This window comes from Rhinoderma darwinii, chromosome 7 (genome assembly GCF_050947455.1).
Source record: "Rhinoderma darwinii isolate aRhiDar2 chromosome 7, aRhiDar2.hap1, whole genome shotgun sequence".
NCBI classification, from domain to species: Eukaryota; Metazoa; Chordata; class Amphibia; order Anura; family Rhinodermatidae; genus Rhinoderma; species Rhinoderma darwinii.
Genome location: NC_134693.1, coordinates 132,882,459 through 132,901,168, shown reverse-complemented (window position 1 = coordinate 132,901,168; position 18,710 = coordinate 132,882,459). Strand labels below are relative to the sequence as shown.

General features: G+C 46.0%; 1 protein-coding gene across 4 annotated transcripts in view; it reads right to left on the bottom strand.

The window, feature by feature from the left end:
* Positions 1-835, bottom strand: part of BRPF1 (bromodomain and PHD finger containing 1) — a 39,130-nt gene extending 38,295 nt beyond the window's left edge. For all 4 annotated transcript variants that reach the window (XM_075834081.1, XM_075834082.1, XM_075834084.1 and 1 more), the window contains exon 1: positions 512-835. The gene's annotated coding sequence lies outside the window, so the exon portion shown is untranslated. The remainder of the gene's footprint in view (positions 1-511) is intronic.
* Positions 836-18,710: the final 17,875 nt, after the last annotated feature.

The following is an 18,710-nucleotide window of genomic DNA, read 5'->3' as shown; positions in this document are numbered from 1 at the left end:
CTAATTACGTCCGTAAATGACGGACGTATTTCGGCCGCAAGTACCGGACCGAACACAGTGCAGGGAGCCGGGCTCCTAGCATCATAGTTATGTACGATGCTAGGAGTCCCTGCCTCTCTGCAGGACAACTGTCCCGTACTGTAATCATGTTTTCAGTACGGGACAGTAGTTCCACGGAGAGGCAGGGACTCCTAGCATCGTACATAAATATGATGCTAGGAGCCCGGCTCCCTGCAGGGTGTTCGGTCCGGTACTTGCGGCCGAAATACGTCCGTCAATTACGGACGTAATTAGTGTGTGTGCACATACCCTAAGAGTAGTTTCCCCTAGCAACCAATCAGGTGTAAGCTCTCATTTTTGAGAGGCCCTTTTGAAAATGAAAGACGCCATCTGATTAGTTGCTATGGGCAACTGCTCCACTTTTCCATTGCTGCAGTTCTGATGAATCTCCCCCCAAATTCTATGTATAGAACACACACGTTGTAGGAAGGTGGAGGCTGCTCGTGCTTACCCGTCGGAGGCCGTAGTGATTCATCTCCAGGCAGTGCAGCCGTAGTACCCGGGGGAACGAAGTCTACACCGCACGGGGCTGCTGAGAGAGCCAGGTGCTTGGAACGGACGACCAGGCCCCGAGTCTGGGCACTCGGTTGGAGGGCGTGGCTGTGTCCGCGGAAGGCTTCACCAGGCACCAGCACTTCTATACCGGCCCTCCCACACGTTGGTCAGGCAGCCAGGGCCCGGTGCCGTGGCCGGGGCCCTCGTTCCGAGCCGCGGGAAAACAATGGAGTCTCCTCAGGGAGCTGCGGCCCTGACCGTGTAAACTCAGCACCTCACAACGCCACGCACGGCAGATTCGTGTCCGCCCCTCCCGTCAAACACTATAGAGAAAAATTCAGATTCTTCAAGAAAAATAACGATTATCTGCCCGAAATACGTACCGAAGGATTTTTGGTGTAATTTTCGCAACGGGTAATTTTTTTGTTGTGACGAATCTGCCGCAGTCAATGTCTACATCCTGGATCCTGGCATTAGAGGGGGTAACACAAGGGATGGCGGAAGGACGATGAGTCATCTCCAGACTTACACGAAATCTTATTTTATTTCGATCATAGACTTCTTTTTTTCTCATTGGTGGCTGAGAAATGTGTTTAAGACGATAGAGTATTATAAATAGTCAATTTATGTCTGTGATTTGTTTTAGGAAATTTTGTACAAGTCACAATACCCCCCTTGAAGCCCCCCATCCCATAGAAGTTTGTAGGGTTTCCCTCCTAAAGTGTGAGTTTAGGATTTCTGTTGTACATTGGGGTTTTACATTACTCAAATTTTTCTCGGAAATCCAATTAATCTCGCACGAAACAACTTTTTCCATACTCGCTGACTAGCCCGAATTGTCCATGCGTTTCCGCTAAAAAAATGAAGAAACCACATGGGCACGGCGGAGCGAGTCTGATCTCTATCAGCAATTTTAATTTAAATGTGGCACTGGCTGGCACTATTAATGGGGCTCTGCGGTCACATGCTACGGTGTAAACAGGGGACGTCCTGCCCATAAGATCGTTTTGTTCGTCCTTATACGTTCGGATCATTTCTCCATGTAAATGGAGCTAACGAGTGCCGATCGACATGTTATTGTCGACTTGTGCTCGTTACTGGCCAGAAAACCTGCGCATGTAAAACGACCCTGAGGGTATGTTCACACTAGGGCGTCCGTAACGGCTGAAATTACGGGGATGTTTCAGCCTGAAAACATCCCCGTAATTTCAGCCGTAACGGCATGTGCAGGCGCTTGAACGCCACGTCCATTACGGGCGTAATTGGCGCTGCTATTCATTGGAGTCAATGAATAACGGCTCCAATTACGGCCAAAGAAGTGACAGGTCACTTCTTTGACGCGGGCGTCTATTTACGCGCCGTCATTTGACAGCGGCGCGTAAATATACGCCTCGTGTGAACAGACAAACGTCTGCCCATTGCTTTCAATGGGCAGATGTTTGTCAACGCTATCGAGGCGCTATTTTCGGACGTAATTCGGGGCAAAAACGCCCGAATTACGTCCGTAAATAGGACGTGTGAACATACCCTAAAGGCTATGTTCACACGGAGTATTTTGCCGAGTTTTTTGACGCGGAAACCGCGTCGCAAAACTCGGCAAAAACGGCCCGAGAACGCCTCTCATTGATTTCAATGGGAGGCGTCTGCGTCTTTTTCCCGCGAGCAGTAAAACTGCCTCGCGGGAAAAAGAAGCGACATGCCCTATCTTCGGGCGCTTCCGCCTCTGACCTCCCATTGACTTCAATGGGAGGCAGAGAAAGCGTATTTCGCGCTGTTTTATGCCCGCGGCGCTCAATGGCCGCGGGCGAAAAACGGCGCGAAAATCGGCGTGCAGGGAGAGGAAAATCTGCCTCAAAGTTCCAAACGGAATTTTGAGGCAGATATTCCTCCCCCAAAATACTCCGTGTGAACATAGCCTTACTTATAAGTTAGAACCATTCATTCCTCATCTTCTTAAAATAAAACCTTTCTTATAGCCCTTTTACAGCAGATATATGCCGATAAACGAGGTGATTCGCGATAGGGCACGCAGTTTGCATCGTCGACAGCACCATGTACACCTTTGAAATCGTTTTAAAAAAATAAATAAAAAATAAACCAATGTGTTTTGTGCAACTTTCTAATTAGTTTTTATTAAAAATAATTTTAACTTTTTGAGATACAGCTGCTTAGTATCCTGTCTACAGAGCAGCTGTATCTAGTGCTGAAACCTGAATCCGTCAGGTCAGCGGCACTGACGGGTTCAGTGGCAGCAAGTCGGATTGAGCTGTAATTGGTCACATCTAAGTTATGAACTTAGATGTGATCGTTAAGGGTCAGTTCATACGTTGCGTAAATACTGCAGAATTAGGCTCCATGCACACGGCCGTAAAATCGCCCGTTTTTACGGACCGTTATTATGGGCCCATTCGCTTCTATGGCCGACGGACACCTTCCCGTGTATTTACGGGAAAGTGTCCATGCCGTAGAAACTTCCCCCTGAAAAAAATAGGACATGTCCTATGTTTTTATTTTTTACGGACCGTGCTCCTATACTTTAAAATTTTTTCCTATTAATTTCAATTGGAGCTCAGAGGTGGAAACCATTTGAAGACCATCAGCCCCCCACTCACAGTAAAATGACCATCAGCCCCCCACTCACAGTAAAATGACCATCAGCCCCCCACTCACAGTAGGAAGATAGTGCTCCACTCAGACCATCAGCCCCCCACTCCTGTAGATAACGCCACTGTAGCTCCCTGACGGAGCGGAATCCCTGTGTGGCCGGGGATTCCGCTCCTGGAGGGCTCCGCTTAATGTCTCTGTCCATATATGGACAGTGACATCAGAGGCAACTCCTGAAGCGGAATCCCCGTCCACAGCGTTGCCGACGCTGTGAACGGGGATTCTACTCCAGGAGAAGCCCCTGTCGTCTGTGTCCATTTATGGACAGTGACGTCACTTGCTTCTCCTAGAGTGGAATCCCAGGTCACAGCGTCAGCAACGCTGTGGACGTGGATTCCACTTCATTAGTTGCCCCTGATGTCACAGTCCATATATGGAAAGAGACATCAAGCGGAGCCCTCGAGGAGCGGAATCCCCGGCCACACAGGGATTCCGCTCCTTCAGGGAGCTACAGTGGTGCCAGTAGACAGCAGAGCAGGAAGATACCTCCCTGCTCTGCATTAGTGGCGTAGCAGCCGCAGTGAATGCTAGTGGCGACACCGGCCATGGGGGGCCCCGACCCGACAGGCGGCACTGCCGCTATGGCCGATACAGCGGTAGCGACGCCACTGAGTGAAGAAGCGCCCGGGCGGAAAGGCGGCTGCTGAGTCGCCGGGCCCGGGCACTTCTGAAACAAGCAAGGGAAGGGAGCCAGCGCAGCGCCCCCTTCCACCTGCTGGAGTGATGCACCCTGTGCAATGGCACAGGTCGCACACCCCTAAGGCCGGCCACTGTTCATAGTGTATAGCAATGTGCACATGTATGTTCAGTCACTCTCTCCACAGTCAGGTCTCTGCATAGTGATCCTCCGTTCACTGCAGGGCAGCCAATAGAAATAGCTTTCTGCCCTGCTTGTCAGGGAAGAATTAGAGCCTCTGCAGTAGCATGGCAATATAGGGAGGAGACTCCTTCTCAGCTTGTAAGGACTGTAAAGCTCTGAATCCTGACAGCAGATATTAACCCTGCACATGCCACTCAGCCTTTATTGTTTTACTTAATTACATTTTCATTGGTTTCTAAGGCAGTGTTACACAGTATATATCCAGAGTAATAAAGGACTAGATTGTTAGATGCCAGAGGTCTAGGAGACCGATTCTGCGCAGAGCCCCTCCTCAGCAGCACAGATTAGCCGCAGCGCCCAGGGGGACACAGGAAAACAATAAAATAAAATGATTAGAAAGTTATTTTTTTTATATCGTATGCTTCAAATATAGCAAATTACTATAAAACTGCTATTAACAGCACTTCTGGACATTTAGTGATTTGTGGGATAACCCTTTTGTAATGTATCTTATTAGGGGAAAGTGACATCTTCCTCACTTTCCAGCCTTCTGTAGTTCCCCTTTCCCTGCCTGCAGGATGTCTGTAAATGTTCAGAAGTCTCCTCTTCTCCAAAAAAATATCCTTCTAGTGTACAACAGTAAAGACAAAACCGGGAGGAGGGGGATGCAGCTGCAGTTTATTTGTCTGTTTGTGCATGCTGCGAGAGGGGAGGAGGAACAGTACAGGAGAGACATCGGATTATCTGAGGACACCGCACAGCTTCTACATCACTCCAGAAGGAGCCTGCCCATTGGACATGTGTGGCATTTCCTCAATATTTAACAGCCCCTTTAATTTGTCACATGGTATTTATACTCTGGTGAGAATTTATCCAAACTGAGTTTGCAGTACTTTTACGCTGTGCCTGTAGTCCTGGCGGTTAGATGAATCAGGACTTCAAGGACGCGCCGATTATATAGGTGTCCCAGTTCTCCCGAAAATCTAACTTTAAAGCCTTGATAATTGTATGCAGAACCGTAAACAGATACGAAGCCGGCGCTGCCGGCTGGGTTTGCAGGTAAACATGATTATGCAAAATTTTGATAGATAAGAGTCAAATCCCGTATCGTGTCTCATTGCTGGGGGGAATAACAGTCAGATATAAATTAAGGAATGACAAGCGGTGGAGCAGGCGATGGGAGGCGAAGAACACGCTCAATTACAGCAATCAGCGAGATGTGGAGGAGATTGCGGGCCGAGATGTTTTCAGAATTCTTCTGGGACATTGTTATACCAAGATGTTCTTCAAAAGCAGAAAGCAAAAAATGATTACATTATAGCGAGATTTTCCGTCTGCATTCAATTTTCCATACAGTCATTTATTACTGGGTCTGGAACCTCTCCGGGTATACGTCGCCCCTGCTCACCCCATAAGGTTTAATTCCATCCAGCTGAGTGTATCCATATACGAGAAACATGGCCGTAATATGTCTATAAGGCCCCATTCACACGAGCGTATCAGATTCACGCACGTGAAAAAAGTGTGTGAATCTGGTCCGTGTGCGTTGCGTTATGCATCAATATGCTTTGTGAGGGCATGCGTTATTCACGCACTCGCAAAGCAAATTTTTTTTCTTCAATAGAATTGATGCGCAAATCACGCACCACAGACGTGCATCCGTGTTGGTGGTTTTCACGCACCCATAGACTTCAATGGGCGCGTAGGTGCGTGAAAACGCACCAATATAGGACATGCAGTGAGTTTCACGCAGCGGACTCTCGTTGCGTGAAAACTCACGCATGTGTGAAAGGCCCCATTGAAATCAATGGGTCCGTGTGCTGCGCGTGATTTCCATGCGCAGGACACGGACGTGATTCACACTCATGTGAATGAGGTCTAAGGCTGATTCCGCAGTTAGATCTCCATAATGTTTGTTGCCCCTAAACTGCAGGGAAATTGAATTTTATGTTTTGCTCAGTTGAAATGCCCCCCACAACAGATCCAGTCACAGTGCCCTCATAACCAGGGGCGTAACTAGGAAAGACTGGGCCCCATAGCAAACTTTTGACTGGGGCCCCCCCCTCCCCCGGGTGTCACACAACCCCCCCCCCCGCTTGTAGATAGTGCCTTTTTTACAAACCCCCTTTTGATAACGCCATACAGCCCCCCTGTAGATAACGCCATACAGCCCCCTTTGTAGATATCTACAGAGGGGGCTGTATGGCGCTATCTACAGAGGGGGCTGTATGGCGTTATCTACGGGGGGGGGGGGGGGCTGTATGGCGTTCCCTACAGGGGGGGACTGTATGGCGTTCCCTACAGGGGGGGACTGTATGGCGTTCCCTACAGGGGGGGACTGTATGGCGTTCCCTACAGGGGGGGGCTGTATGGCGCTATCTACAAAGGGGGCTGTATGGCGCTATCTAGAGGGGGGACTGTATGGCGTTATCTACGGGGGGGGGGGGGGCTGTATGGCGTTACCTACAGGGGGGACTGTATGGCGTTACCTACAAGGGGGGTCTGTAGGGAACGCCATACAGCCCCCCCTGTAGGGAACGCCACACAGCCCCCCCGGTAGGGAACGCCATACAGCCACCCCCTGTAGGGAACGCCATATAGCCCCCCCTGTAGGGAATGCCACACAGCCCCCCCTGTAGGGAACGCCACACAGCCCCCCCTGTAGGGAACGCCATACAGCGTTCCCCCCTGTAGGGAACGCCATACAGCCCCCCCCTGTAGGGAACGCCATACAGCCCCCCCTGTAGAGAACGCCATACAGCCCCCCCTGTAGGGAACGCCATACAGCCCCCCCTGTAGGGAACGCCATACAGCGTCCCCCCCTGTAGGGAACGCCATACAGTCCCCCCCCCTGTAGGTAACGCCATACAGCCCCCCCCCTGTAGGGAACGCCATACAGCCCCCCCCTGTAGGGAACGCCATACAGCGTCGTCGTCCCTGTAGGGAACGCCATACAGCGTCGTCGTCCCTGTAGGGAACGCCATACAGCCCCCCCTGTAGAGAACGCCATACAGCGTCCCCCCTCCCAAAAAAATGCGACCTACAGTGTGTCCTAATAAAAGACATGTATCCCCTCTCCACAGGATCTCCACAGGATAGGGGATACATGTGTGATCGCTGGCAGCGATAGGGAGAACGGGGGACTGAAAGTCCCCTGAAGTTCTCCATGACTAACCTCTGACTTCCGGCGTCTGCGCAGCTTACTAAAAATGAAAGGAGCGCTGGTCACGCATGCGCACAAGCGTGACCGGCGCTCCATTCATTTCTACGGAGCTGCCGACAGACCCCGGAAGTCCGAGGTTTGTGATGTAGAACTTCAGGGGACTTTCAGTCCCCCGTTCTCCTTATCGCTGCCAGCGATCACACATGTATCCCCTATCCTGTGGAGATCCTGTGGAGAGGGGATACATGTCCTGTGGAGAGGGGATACATGTCCTGTGGAGAGGGGATACATGTCCTGTGGAGAGGGGATACATGTCCTGTGGAGAGGGGATACATGTCCTGTGGAGAGGGGATACATGTCCTGTGGAGAGGGGATACATGTCCTGTGGAGAGGGGATACATGTCCTGTGGAGAGGGGATACATGTCTTTTGTTTAATGGCAGAGCAGGGAGATACCTCCCTGCTCTGCCGTAGTGTTCAGTGGCGTCGCGCTGTAGCAGCCATATTGGCTGCTAGCGGAGCCTCCGGCCATGGTGGGGGCCCATGCCGGCGGGCGACACGGGCCCCCTCATGCCGCGGGCCCCGTAGCAGCCGCTACTGCTGCTACGGCGGTAGTTACGCCACTGCTCATAACAGATCCATCTACAATTCTACTGTAATAGTGTTAGACAGGGTACTCCATAATAGAGCCAACACAGTGCTCACATCACAGTGCAAGACTCAATGACCCCATAATAACAGATTCAGTCCCAGATACAGCACGGGCCCCCATACCAGAGTCAGTCACAGTACCCCCACAACTATCAGCTACAGTGTCCCATAATGATAACCACAGTGCCCTAATAACAGATTCATCTACAATTCTCCTATAACAGTGCTTGACAGAGTTCCCCCATAATGACAGCTGCAATCCCCTCATAATAGAGTCAGCCACAGTGCTCACAAAACCGTCCTAGCCACAGTGCCCCCATAATAATTGCCACATTTCCCTCATAACGGATACAGCTCCAGTGCCCCCATACCAATCTTTCTACCTCAGACTGGTGAACATGTAACTGCAGAGGTTTTTCTAAATGTCTCTGCAGCTGCAGGAGAGGAGAGCGGGCGGTCAGAGACAGCGTCCAATCCCAGCGATCACATGATTGCCGGGTAACTGCAGGAGCTGTTGGGATTTAGCCGAACCAGGTCAGCTCTATAGTGGGAATAGAGACGGTATTTCCCCCGAAACTGGGGCCAGAGCAGTCACCCTGATTTCCTTCACTAGGGCAAAGATTCAGTTTGCCACCATAGCCCTGTATATCCGCCCAAGGGGAAATCAGAAATGTTAAAAAATAATATAATGTTAAAATGACACCCAAAGTTCTCTTAAAGGCAAACCACAGAGGAAGCCCCACCCTGACAAGACTATACATCCCCTATATGAAAATGACTGTAATTGAAACGGGGGAAATAATTAAAACATTTATTTACTGGCACTTTGTGCTATTAAAATAAAAATAGAAAAAATGTGAAAAATAATTTTAAATATATTTTTACATTTCCTGCGAAAAATAAATAAAAACAACCTATTAATATAATAATGCCAAATAGACAAAGTCCCATGTATCACAGAAAAAAGATGCAAACATTTTTGAATAAACGAACTGTTTCTGTTTTTTAGCCAGCAGGTGGCGCTGTTGCTTTAAAAAACGTGATGATCTCTGTGGGATCCATCCTGCTCCTGACTGACTGAGGTCTTACCAAAGAAACTGCTGATTTGCACAATTCCAGTCTAGATGTAGACACCGAATCCTTCAACTTCCATTTTTAGGAAAGATCACCTTCAGGCCTCATTTACACGAGCGTATTATACGCGCGTGCGACGCGCGTGCTTTTCACGCGTGTCGTACGCACCTATAATAGTCTATGGGGCTGTTTAGACGATGCGTGAATTTTGCGCTGCGTGAGTGCGTTGCGTAAACCTCACGACATGTTCTATATTCTTGCGTTTTTCACGCAACACGCACCCATTGACTTCAATGGGTGCGTGAAAACAACGCATGCCACACGGACGGTCCTGCGTTGCATGCGCGAAAATCACGCAAGAGCTGTCAAACTCCTGAATGTAAACAGAAAAGCACCACGTGCTTTTCTGTTTACAAACATCCAAACGGAGTGTCAAATTCGAGATGAGCGCACCGAACTTCACCGGGTTCGGCCAAACTCGTTTTGACCGAAACCGGTAAAAAATGTTCGGGTACGCGACGTCAGGAGACAGTCACTGTCCACGGTGCTGAAAGCGTTAAACTGGTTCAGCACCATGGACAGTGACTTCCGCTCCGAAAATCCATGAACCTGTAAAAAAAAAAAGACGTTCTGACTTACCGATAACTCCGGTCCGACCTCCCGGGATGACAGTTTAGTCCAAGTGACAGCTGCAGCCAATCACAGGCCAAGCACAGGCTGCAGCCAATCACAGGCTGCAGCGGTCTCATGGACTGCGGCGTCATCCTGGGAGGTGGGGCCGGATGACAAGAGAGGGACGCGTCACCAAGGCAACGGCCGGGAGCCCGGACTGGGGGAAGCAGGAAGTTCTTGGTAAGTATGAAATTTTTTTTTTATTCACAGGTTGGTGTATATTGTGTTCGGCATTCACTGTCGAGGGTGCTGAAAGAGTTACTGCCGATCAGTTAGCTCTTTCAGCACCTTGGACAGTGACGGGCGTCGACTAGCCTCATCTCTATGATGGCGGCTGCGTGAAAATCACGCAGCCGCGCATCATACACGGATGACACACGGAGCTGCCAAGTGCCTTTTGCGCGCGCAAAACGCAGCGTTTTTTGCGCGCGCAAAACGCACACGCTCGTGTAAATGAGGCCTCAGTCTGGTAAGATAATTTTTTAAATACAATTTTTGCAATGTATTTTAAAAAGTTACCTAGCATTATACAGCATTCACAATGCGCAATCTTCACCAATTACCTTGCTGACCCCAACGGAGGACAATCTAGTGATTGGTTTTGATGTGCTGAAAGTAGTTGTCACTTCCCTTCCCCCACCCAGCAGTAAGCGGATTACATTTTGCATCTCCCCCTCCCAAAAACAGAATTTTATCATCATTCATTTTTTTTTATTTTTTACGTGATTTATGAAAAAATAGATCACCTCTAAGTATGTTAAGATGTAGAAGGATATTAAATCCTTGATGTGAATGTCCACACTTGATCACAGTTCCGATATTTTATGCTGATCGATTTATTTTAATATATTGGAGCTCCCCTGCATAGATATAAACATGTTGCCTGCAGCCACCACCTAGGGGAGCTTACTGTATACATGTATACATTGAACTCAATAATAATAACACAGTATGCAGCTAGCTCCCCCTAGTGGTGACTGCAGGTAGACAGAATTTTAACATTACTTTATGCAATAGAATGGGTAAAATTTTCGAAAGAATTTGCTTTATTCATGATGTAACTTGATATATGTCAGATGAAACCGGGGGCCTCAACACCCATCAGATAAAAAAGTGGAATTAGGTCTTCTAAATGCATTGCCATGCAAGGGGCAGCTGTCTCATTATACAAATAAATATACGTTATAATGTATATAGATTCTATGTAGCCCATCATCACCTGACACAGTGGCTGGTGTAGTCCTTAGTGGTTATGTGGAGGGATCAGGTATGGTTTCCATTGCTTACTAGATACTTTAAAGGCTATGTACACCTTTGAAAACATGTTTTTATATATATATATATATATATATATATAATGTGTGTGTTTGGTGCAACTTTCAAATAACTTTTTGCTTAAAATTTTAACTTTTTGAGATACAGCTGCTTTGTATCCTGTATATAAAGCAGCTGTATCTAGTGCTGAGACCTGAATCCGTCAGGTCAGCGGGACTGACGGGTTCAGTGTCAGCGGGTCCTGCGTGTCTCTGACACACAGGATCGAGCTCTTTATCTATCACATCTAAGTTCATAACTTAGATGTAATCGATAATAGGTGGATCCGACCCGCTGACACTGAACCCGTCAGTCCCGCTGACTTGACGGATTCAGGTCTCATCACTAAATACAGCTGCTCTCTATATAGGACACAAAGCAGCTGTATCTCAAAAATTGAATATAATTTTTTTAGTAAAAAGTAATTAGAAAGTTGCGCCAATCAATTATAGAAAAAAAAAATGTTTCAAAGGTGCACATAGCCTTTAAAGCTGAGGTCTCCAACCTGCGACCTCCAGTTGTTGCAAAACCACAACTCCCAGAATGCACCGATGGCCACATGACATGCATGCTGGCTTTAAACCCAAGAAAAGTCAGCTCTGAGATATCTCTGGAACCCGGCGGCCAGGTAAGTGTCCATTGAGCCACCAATATTATTCGAATTAACTCTCTAGATACTTGTAAATTTTATTACTAGTGTCCATAAAGTTTATAAGGCTGCTCAGGACCCCCCTCTAATTCTACATCTCCTCTGCAGCAGCCGCACGCAACGTTCAATGACAACATCAGGCAATTTTTGGGACGTTCAGCTACCAGACTGGTGATAATCAGCTGATCACGTGGACCTGCATTTTGTCCTAACCCAATAGACTCAGGGGACGTTATCATTAAAGGGGCTGTTTCCAAAACTCCCATAGAAGTCAATGGAGAGGGCCAGGCACATATGTCACCATCTCTCCATTTGGTCTCTTACAATATGCGGCCACCTCCACGTGCAGAATGGGTTAGTGGAGAGAAAAAAACGGATCTATCTCGGCGCTGCTAGGTGGTATAGGACAAGGAAGAAACAGGTAGTCTCTTGTGATATTGCTGAAACTTTTTTTATTGCAGTAGCAACGCGTTTCGACGCCGAACTGGCGTCTTCATCAGGCATAAAAAATGTTTAAAACAGGACAGTATATATACACACACCACTGAGTGGTGATTGGCCCAATTCAGATGAGGCAAAGATTGACATGTAAAAAACCGCCAAAAAACACTTTGGGGGTCAAAGTTCAAATTAAATAGGCAAATACAAGGAAAACAGTGTGCATAGATGTTAAAGTGATAACCATAAGAAAATACATATAATAATACTAGAAATACGTATAGTTAAAATATATAACAAAAGGGAACAGCGTGTCACATCTGGATTTCGGAACTGATGAGAGATCGGCTTTTTATTATTAAAGATCGGCTTTTTATTAAAAGATGTATGTATATATAGAAGAAGTATCTCAAGTTGTGGATGAGTGTTTCTTTTTATTTTTGTTTCAATTTTTATTATTACTTGCTTTTTGCTTTTAAAACATCTCGGGAGAGTCTGTCAGTTTCGGATTTTTATTGTGTAGAACGTTGTCAAAGGAACCATGTAAACTACGGCGGCCGGGGAGGACCAAAATTGGAAAGCATGAAGTGGAACGCAGGTGGTGGAACGCACAGTGGCCCGCATGCCCAGATACATAAATGCCAATTTAATCTAATCAGTATCACCCCTATAGAACATATCCCCCTTGACGTCCCAAATAGGTTCAACAAACTGAAACAACGGGAAAATTATTGGATTTTTAAATTAGACACACTACATCCAAAGGGCCTAAATGATATTTCGGAATCAAGCTTGGACTAACTACATTAATAGCATCTAGACTCCACTCTTCTTGGAAACACTACCAACCACGTTCCCGTTATTCAAAACCCGGACATTTTAAGTTAAAACAACACACACACCCCCCATGTACACACATACTAATGGCATTCGATGTATTTCCCTACCTGGTTATCCCCAGCTTTTCTCTTTCTTCTCCGATGTCGCCCACACTGACCTGCCGAATATGCGGGTCATCATGCGGGCCACAGTGCGTTCCACCACATGCGTTCCACCTCATGCACACACATACTAATGTCATACGATGTATTTCCCTACCTGGTTATCCCCACCCTTTTCGTTCTTCTCCGATGTCGCCCACACCAACCTGCCGAATATGCGGGTCACCATGCGGGCCACTGTGCGTTCCACCACCTGCGTTCCACTTCATGCTTTCCAATTTTGGTCCTCCCCGGCCGCCGTAGTTTACATGGTTCCTTTGACAACGTTCTACACAATAAAAATCCGAAACTGACAGACTCTCCCGAGATGTTTTAAAAGCAAAAAGCAAGTAATAATAAAAATTGAAACAAAAATAAAAAGAAACACTCATCCACAACTTGAGATACTTCTTCTATATATACATACATCTTTTAATAAAAAGCCGATCTTTAATAATAAAAAGCCGATCTCTCATCAGTTCCGAAATCCAGATGTGACACGCTGTTCCCTTTTGTTATATATTTTAACTATACGTATTTCTAGTATTATTATATGTATTTTCTTATGGTTATCACTTTAACATCTATGCACACTGTTTTCCTTGTATTTGCCTATTTAATTTGAACTTTGACCCCCAAAGTGTTTTTTGGCGGTTTTTTACATGTCAATCTTTGCCTCATCTGAATTGGGCCAATCACCACTCAGTGGTGTGTGTATATATACTGTCCTGTTTTAAACATTTTTTATGCCTGATGAAGACGCCAGTTCGGCGTCGAAACGCGTTGCTACTGCAATAAAAAAAGTTTCAGCAATATCACAAGAGACTACCTGTTTCTTCCTTGTCCTATACCACCTAGCAGCGCCGAGATAGATCCGTTTTTTTCTCTCCACTAACCTATTACCCACCAGCGGTTTCCTTCGGCAACCGGTATTGGATCTGGCAGCAGCACTCGTGGTTATACTGCTTTTACCCTAAAGCCTTCTGGTGAGCATGGTATTTATTCACCCCATCAGTTTACCCTACTGAGTTACGCTATGTGGCGCCGTGGTCTTTTTTCTGTACCCCACGTGCAGAATGGGGACCCTCAATCTCCTTTACTCGTTTTATTACTGTCCCCCACTATTGCGCCTCTTTGGATATTGCTACCCGTAAAATGTACTGTAAGTTTTCTTTGTTTTCTCAGTTCTGCAAACAACTCCAGATTTTCTCCTTAATCTGACAGCACGTCCTCGGAGGACTCTCTCCCGTCAGCACATACATAAAATGAACTATGAAAATCTATTTCTCTCTGGAATTAATTATTTAAATGATTTCCCCCAAGCAAATAGTGTAGGTGGCTGCAGGTTTATAAACCGTCTGTATCCGTCTACACGTTGCGAGCTGAGTCTTCATATCCGCAGATTATTCGCTCTCACAATAGACGTGTTTTTTCGTTCTGCATTAGACATATGTTTCGTCAGGAATTATCTTTTGCATTTATTTTTAGCATTTTGAAGATTATTTTTATTTCCAAACCGATGCACCTGTTGTCCAAACATCTTCGGCGCTCGTCCACATGGCCGGATTACGGCTCCGTACAACCTCTGAGTTTGACATCTGTATCTATAGAAGTCTATGGGTCCATACTGTACCTTTTATATGTCTCCGATTTCATACAGAGGTGTATGGAGATGTTTTATGTGGGAGGATTTTTCCATAACATGGGGCCTTAGAAAGGGGACAAATGTAGCAAGTCCCATGGCCTAATGCAGGTCCCAAAATATGTGACCATTTGCTGGAAATTTTAGTAGCCCAATGAGGGTATAGCTTAGGCCTTGGCTATACAACGACTTTTTCGATGTGAATACCTGTAGCCGTGTAACGGGACACAATTTGTACCAACTCATATCATGCGTCTTGGACCTTTTTCTCTTAACATTTATGTTATTTTATGTTATTTGCGTTATTTTTTTATTTTATTTTTGATATTTTGTTGCACAACAAATTGCAATAAAGGGGTTGTCCCAGATTAGAAAAAACATGACTGATTTCTTGCAGAAACAGCGCCACTCTTGACTATAGGTTATGTCTGGTATTGCAACTGAGCCACGTTCACTTGAATGCTGCAATACTAGACGCAGCCCAGGGACAAGAGTGACGCTGTTTCTGGAAGAAAGTAGCCTTTTTTAAAAAAATGTTATAATCTCCTATAAGCTCAAAAAACACAATATATACTAAAATTACAAGTAAATTTGTATGATGTCACACAACTTTTCCCCCAATACATCTGACTTGGTGTGATGTCCAAATAGCAGCAACATTTCCACCCTACTTGGCTGCCCCAACATGAAACCATTGAGTTGCATTCTTCGAGGGACTCGTTCCTAGGAGATGGGGCATCCTTACAACATCCCTATACAGTATGAGCACGTAGGTGAGATCTGATTGCATCATTACTAATTTTCTAATTTATTGACAATGGATAAAGTTTTTTGGGCATAAGAACTTTTTATGTGTCCATAATGAAGAGGCCTGAATGGTGGGAATGCCATATGTGCGGGTTGGGCAAGGCATGCCCTCACAGGTGACCTTGTGAGTTTCATGGTTGTCTCATTCTTTATGTGCTCTGTGGCAAGCAAACGCTTATGGCGTCATTGTTAGAAAGCGGGTACATATAGTGACGAGGAGTATGCAGAGAACAAGTACTGGGTCCTCCTGTCCTGGGGTATGGGAGATAATAATTTTGCTATGAGGACCCTTCTTTTAAATGTACGCCCATTTGTTAGTGAGGTCACTGTAGTCGTCCAGGGCCTCGTGCCTTGTTAGATTCTGCTTTAGCTATATAGAGCTTGGGGGAGGGGACGTCGACATCTCTCTTAATGAATTCATTAATAGTTCAGATGACTCATTTTTTAATCCTCTGTTCTGCTGTTATCCATGCCACCCAGTGCGCACAGCCGAGCTTCGAAGTTAATGCATACTTTGCTTTATACACTACTGCTGTAGATGCCGGACGAAGTGTCGGCATAGACCCTACATTGCATATAAAGTCAGTCGTGACGAGTTATCTGGTTGGCTGGGCCCAAGCAGAATCCAGTTGCGCCATTTCTATAAAGCTGTAATACAACTGAGGCACAAAGTGCCCTATGCCCATATGTTTAGTTCCTAATGAAGTGGGGCTACATTATGCATTACTTACCATTTAAAGGACCTGTTTTGTAGAAAATCTTTATTGAAATGTCTATAAAAGCATCTTGGGTAAGATATTATATGTTGGCCAAAATGGAAAGACGCCTGAGAGACAAGAGATTCTTCAAATGTGTTTCACCAGAGGAGCCGGTTCATTGACACTATTAAATGTCAAGTAATATCAATGAATAACCAATGGCGTTAATGGACGAGCATTGAAATCAATGGATGAGCAATGACTTTAATGGACGACCAAAAATATCAGTGGGCGACCAATTACATCAATGGACAACCATTGACAACAACAGACAATCAATGACACCAATGGACGTGCAATGACTTCAGTGGATGGTTAATGACTTCAAAGGACAAACAAAAAAATCAATGGCCAAGAAATAACATCATGAATTCATGCACATGGCACGGCCCGCATTCTCGGCCCGTCCTCCCATACAAAGTATGGAAGCATGGCCCGTAAAACGCAAAAGATAGGACATGTCTTTTGCGGTACACTTCTACGGCATGCACACCTACCCGTAGTGATACGGAAAGGTGTTTGCAGCCAATAGAAGTGGATGCTTCCGTAATTGCGGTCCGTATTACAATCCGCAATTACGGAGAATTTTTACGGTTGTGTTCATGGGGCATTAGCAAAGACATCAGTGGGCGACCAATGATCTCTATAGAAGACCAATGACATCAATGGATGACCAATAACATCAGTGGATGACCATTGACATCAATAAATGAGAGAGGATATTAATGGAGGACCAAAAACATCAGTGGACAATCAATTAAATCAATGGATGACCAATGACATTGATGGACGACCATTGATGTAGAAGGACAACAATTGACACGGACGACCAATGACACAGATGGACGACTAATGACACAGATGGATGACCAATGACACAGATGGACGACCAATGACACAGATAGACGACCAATGACACAGATGGACGACCAATGACACAGATGGACGACCAATGACACAGATGGACGACCATTGACCTAGATGGACAACCATTGACCTAGCAAAGGCATCAATGGACACCATGGAAAAGGGATCCAGTAGTGGAACCAGAGTGTGAAAATGTAGACAATTCCTTTAACTGCAGTTATGTCTATAGCACCATCATATTCTAAAGAGAATTGCATTCACATTAATCTCCATGGAAATGTAGCCCCTGTCAATGTCAAGCCCTTGTCCTCGCTGCCCACAGCTTCCATCTTCTTTCATAGAAAAGTATAAGAAACTCAACCTGCAGATTATGGCATGAAAAAAAATCTAATATTTCCATTTTTGTTGTGTCCCATTGTGTTGTTATCTCGCTCTAGCCACAAGCTCCGCCGTTGCATTGTCCTCTCCAGACGCCTGAGTCACATTCTCCAGTACACGGCATTTCATCAAAATGTCCCGTTGATTTGTCGTCGAGCTGTTGATCTGAGAACGCTGTATCTTTATTCCAAACCTGACGGACAGTCTGCCAGTCTCAATGCTTTCTAATTAGACTGCAACAGATATTGTTTGTGAATTCAGCAGGAGCGACACATCATTGCCTCCAGCAGATAAGAAACCAGTTTTATTTTTTTTACCACCCCCCTACGCTTTTGTTCTGCATGGTGCCCATAGAAAGTGAACCCAGAATTCTCCCATTTAGTTTAGCTGAAATGAATAGCCTACCCGGCAGGAGAAATCAAAGGGAACAAGAACATGAGAATGGATCAGGCAAAGTGACAACATTAAAGGGACAACACACACTGGAGTCAGAGAAAGTTTTTTTTTTTTTTTTTTACTTAGCAGGGGGCACGTATGATCCCCATCATTCTAACTACATGTAGCATTTGACAATATACTCTGTAATACACCCCCTTGTAGGTTTCAGTGACACAGTTACAATCTCCCATTACAATTTGCAATTGGCGGTGGTAGATGCAGCGTTAGAGGGGCAAGTCCATTTGTAGATGCAGCAGCAGCAGCTTGGGGCATCCGGACCACCATGTCTGATTCTGCATCTCCTGCCCCCGATTGTGAATTGATTCCATCCCTTCGAAAAATGCAGTCACAATAGATGTCAACATGAATGGCGCAGCAAATAATCCTAACTTACATAGTAAATATATTTTATAAAAATAGATAACTTTTTTTTTTTTTTTGGTATTCTGAATCATGTCTCAGGATGTCTAAATGTTCTTTACCCTGTAAGGAGCTTTGTCCTGTGCTCATTTCTGCCCCCTAGTGGGTAGCGCACTTTGTATGAACTAAGGCCACATGCACACGACTGTAAAAAATCCCCATAATTGCGGATCCGTTCAGTTCTATTGGCCGCGGACACCTTTCCGTATCGCTAAGGAAGGGTGTCCGTGCCATAGAACTGTGCCGTGAATTATGGAGCATGTCCTACTTTTTGTATTTTACGGCCCGTGCTCCCATACTTTATATGGGAGAACAGCCAAAAAATACGGGCCGCGGCCGCCGACGGCTGGTCTTGCCCACAATTGCGGGCCGTTATTACTGACACGGCCGTGTGCATGAGGCCTAAGAATGCGGGAAGGGG